We start from the raw sequence: 4618 nt of genomic DNA on the forward strand, positions 1-4618 counted from the left end.
AAGGTATGATATATTTATAGTAAAGTTGTCAATAATTTGCAAATATCAAACATATTTAAACACAATATGTTCACGGCATAAGTTTAAACACAAGTTGTTCGAAACACACATCGAAATAACTGTGACCGACCGAAATACATCAAAAAGTTAACAAAATACATCAAAAAGTTAACGGTTTGGCTTAGCACATTTTCTAATTCATTACACTACTTGCAATTAATATATATTATATACATTACTACTTACTAGTTCTAATTTAACAAATATAGTCATATATAATTTTAGATATATTACGAAATTAAATATAATTAACTTATATATTACAGTCCGGTTTCATACAGTTGGTTTTGGTATAAACCGTAAACCAAACCGTTCGCTACGGTTTGAAATTTTTGAAACCGACCGACCGAAACTTAAGGAAAAAAACCAACCATGAAACCGAACCGATGACCGGTTTGGACGGTTTCACGGTTTCAAACCGAACCGTGAACACCCCTAACCCAAACCAAAACCGGTCATAAACCGGTTTTGACTTTTATTAACCAAGCCGAACATGTTTCAACCCAAACCAGTTTTAAATATTAAACTGGTTTTTGCACCTCTACACACGTGTACATAACATGAACATAAATACAATATATTTTTGGTAAAATAAATTTTACAATATTAATAATAATATTATTTATAAATATAACGTGCCTAAAGTGAGAGTAAAATAAAATATTTTCTTTCCATAACAAAAAACAACATGTAACATCGTTTACAATTAATACCTAGTTGTAGGCATGTTCAAAACGATTTGGGACTAGGAACCGCCTATATTCAAAACCCCCTTTTAAACCGGTTCCAGGCTCGAACCAGTTAGGGAACCGAACCGGTTCTCTCACCCTCGGACCCCTAACCTATCTAACCGGTTCTTACCGGTTCCTAACCCGGTTCCTGTACCGTAACCGGTCAAAAAACGGCTATTTTTGACCCTAACGGTCAAAAAACGGCCAAAAAAAACGGTAAAGGAACCGGTTCCGGATGGTTCGGTTCCAGAACCGGTTCCGGTTCCTACCCGCCCCCACTCAGAAATGCAAGAACCGGTCACGGATCATCGGGTTGAATCAGATAGGGTCCGGTTCCTACAAAAAACGGGTAGGAACCGGTTCGGGTCCGGTTCAGGTCCACCGGTTCAGTTCCGGAACCGAACCGGTTTCGTTGAACATCTCTACCTAGTTGGGTACATTACATGTACACCTACATCTGAGATGTTACTCGCCTAATTCAAAGAAGCTTCTTCCATTGTTGTCGTCATCATGCGCTGTAATTACTATTAGGGTTTATATATTCATATATTCAATTCAATAAATTAAATTACTCCAATTTCACTTCAATTTTCACCACCATTTCCAACTCATCCATCACTCCCCACATTCCCATTTCCAGGTTAGCTTTCAATTTCTTCAATTTCGATTCTTTAATCGTCAAATTTCCATTCTTTAACATAAATTCTTTACGGGTCTATGTTAATTTAACATATTACATGTTTAATTTCAGAACCCATTTGTCGGATTCGCCATTGATACTCAAATCTCAGATCTCAAGAAATTAGGTCAAGATTTGGGGATTTTGATTTAATTACGTCTTTATTACAAATTCAGACACCCAGATCTTGGATTTGTGTAATTTGTAGCTTCAATTTCATACCCATTTCATAGATTTGAATTTGGTATTGAAATAATAATAATAATAATAATAATAATAATAATAATAATAATAATAATATGAGTGACGTCACAGAAGTCAAACCCTTGATTTCACAGTCTTCTGGTTCAAAGCTTCCTGATTTCAAGAAATCTGTGAAGCTTAAGTATGTGAAATTAGGGTATCATTATCTTATTACTCATGGAATGTACTTGTTCTTATCACCTGTTGTTGTTCTTGCTGCTCAATTATCCACCTTTTCGCTTCAAGATGTTTATGTTCTTTGGGATCATTTGAGATTCAATCTCATATCTGTTGTCGTGTGTTCGACCCTTTTGGTATTCTTTTCGACTCTGTATTTCCTGACCCGTCCCCGACCCGTTTACCTTGTGAACTTTTCGTGTTATATGCCCGAGGAAGAACGGAAATGCACCCGACAGATCTTTATGGAAAGATCGACTGCAACGGGGTCGTTTACGGACTCGAGCCTCGAGTTTCAAAGAAAGATTCTTGAAAGGTCGGGTCTTGGCGAGTCGACTTACCTCCCGGAAGCGGTTCTTCGGGTCCCACCGAACCCGTGTATGGCGGAAGCGAGAAAAGAAGCTGAACTCGTCATGTTCGGTGCGATTGATGATCTTTTAGCGAAAACGGGCGTTAAACCGAAGGATATCGGGATTTTAGTTGTGAATTGTAGCTTGTTTAATCCGACCCCGTCTTTAGCTTCGATGATCGTTAATCATTATAAGCTTAGAGGCAATATTTTGAGCTTTAACCTCGGTGGAATGGGTTGCAGCGCGGGTTTAATCGCGATTGACCTTGCGAAAGACCTTTTACAAGTCAACCCTAACTCATACGCGTTGGTAATGAGTATGGAAAACATCACTTTAAACTGGTATTTTGGAAACGAGCGGTCGATGCTTGTGTCAAACTGTTTGTTCCGTATGGGCGGTGCTGCGATTCTGCTTTCGAACAAAGGTTCTGACCGAAGAAGGTCAAAGTACCAACTCGTTCACACGGTTAGAACGCATAAAGGGTCGGACGATAAGTGTTTTTCATGTGTCACGCAGTTAGAAGATCCGGTCGGTAAAGTTGGAGTCGCGTTGTCAAAAGATTTAATGGGAGTCGCGGGTGATGCTTTGAAAACGAATATCACAACTTTAGGCCCGTTAGTGTTACCGATGTCGGAACAGTTACTTTTCTTTGCGACTTTGGTTGGAAAGAAGTTGTTTAGAATGAAGATTAAACCGTATATTCCCGACTTTAAACTCGCGTTTGAGCATTTTTGTATTCATGCGGGTGGGAGAGCGGTTCTTGATGAGATTGAGAAGAATTTGCAGTTAACCGATTGGCATATGGAGCCATCGAGGATGACACTTAATCGGTTCGGGAATACTTCTAGCAGCTCACCGTGGTATGAATTGGCTTATTCTGAGGCTAAAGGGAGGATCAAGAAAGGTGATAGAGCGTGGCAAATTGCGTTCGGGTCAGGTTTCAAGTGTAATAGTGCGGTTTGGAAGGCGTTAAAGACGGTGAATCCTGCGAAAGAGAAGAATCCTTGGAGTGATGAGATTGATCAGTTTCCTGTAGATGTTCCTAAGTTTTCTGCTATTTAAGTATCTGATTTTTTATTATTGTTATTGGTTTTTAAGATGTTATTTTTTTATGGGATTTTATTTATGGTTAACTTTAATTAATTGATTGTACTGTGATTACTTTATTGATGGATGGTATGTTTTTTCAAGAAACATACTTAGATGTCTTGTGGCCTACCACTTGAAGGTTTGATGAGATTGTATTTATTATGATAATCTTTGAATGATAAATCAGCAGTGGCTGCTGATGTTTTCTAAGGTTTCTGATGCATTCCTATGTGCACTACTGCACCAAGAGTTAAAACTTTTATTGAGTTTTGTTCATTCCCACTTGATATAGCATACTATACATTAGTACATTACTATATAATTGTAGAAGTTAATTACTATAATTATCAAATATAGAAATATCAACTTGTGATATAACTAGCTAATCTATACCTATAAACATGTTAAAAGATTATGGGGTGGTTAACTTGCAATTGATAATTCGTTTACTCGGTGATCCGCCGATGATCTTCGATGAAGTCTTTATCCACGACTGTATTTTTCAAAGAATTTTATTTTATCGACAACTTATTGATGGCTGGTATCTTAACCGTGTTGTTGGTGAACATTCTATGAAAATACAAAGAATTTTATTTTATCCACAACTTATCGATGGTTGGTATCTTCACCGTGTTGTCGGTGAAAATTCTCTTATTTGTAGTGATGATTATATGTAATTTCCATGGTAGTACAATGATTGTATGCACAATTGCACATGCTAATTCACAAACCAAGTCTTATATTTGAAAAAAATTAATAGTTATAAATATTAATGTAGTAATTAATAGGATTGTAATTCTAGCCTGATGGTATCAAGCTGTTTGTTAAGATGAAGACCTCCCAGATGGTGAGGGTTCAAGTCTCATCATGAACAAAACTGGTGTTATAATATGTCGTTTAGAAAAAAGTTTATTACATAAATACATTATATGCATGCATGCATGCATGCACCCGGACGTTATATCATAAATGACTGGTCGAAAGTTTTATTGAAGATTTAGTCAAAAACTAGAGGCATTTGACCTTCCTACAAGATCTAAAAGCGAAGTAATTATGAGCCGTCAACATTGTTGCTTCCATTACTATATGACTAATAACTATATAGGCATGTTACAACATAATTATATAGGCATGTCGCATACAACTATATAGGTATGTCTTGATGTATCTGTTTTGGTCCTCGTACCTTGCTAGTGACTGTTATTTATGATACTGCTCATTGTTAAAGAAAACCTATACAGACAAATTTTGGTTTAAAAAACACATCAATCAATCATAAAGAAGATTAG

General features: G+C 36.7%; 1 pseudogene across 1 annotated transcript; it reads left to right on the plus strand.

The window, feature by feature from the left end:
• The first annotated feature begins 1248 nt into the window (after nucleotides 1–1248).
• LOC143529491 (3-ketoacyl-CoA synthase 11 pseudogene) lies at nucleotides 1249–3472 on the plus strand (annotated as a pseudogene). The gene is made up of 3 exons (XR_013134672.1): nucleotides 1249–1431; nucleotides 1543–1724; nucleotides 1760–3472. The product of XR_013134672.1 is annotated as a 3-ketoacyl-CoA synthase 11 pseudogene (transcript).
• Nucleotides 3473–4618: the final 1146 nt, after the last annotated feature.

This window comes from Bidens hawaiensis, unplaced genomic scaffold (assembly GCF_021521415.1).
Source record: "Bidens hawaiensis isolate Kalapana, Puna unplaced genomic scaffold, B.hawaiensis_p1.1 tig00008556_1, whole genome shotgun sequence".
NCBI classification, from domain to species: domain Eukaryota; kingdom Viridiplantae; phylum Streptophyta; class Magnoliopsida; order Asterales; family Asteraceae; genus Bidens; species Bidens hawaiensis.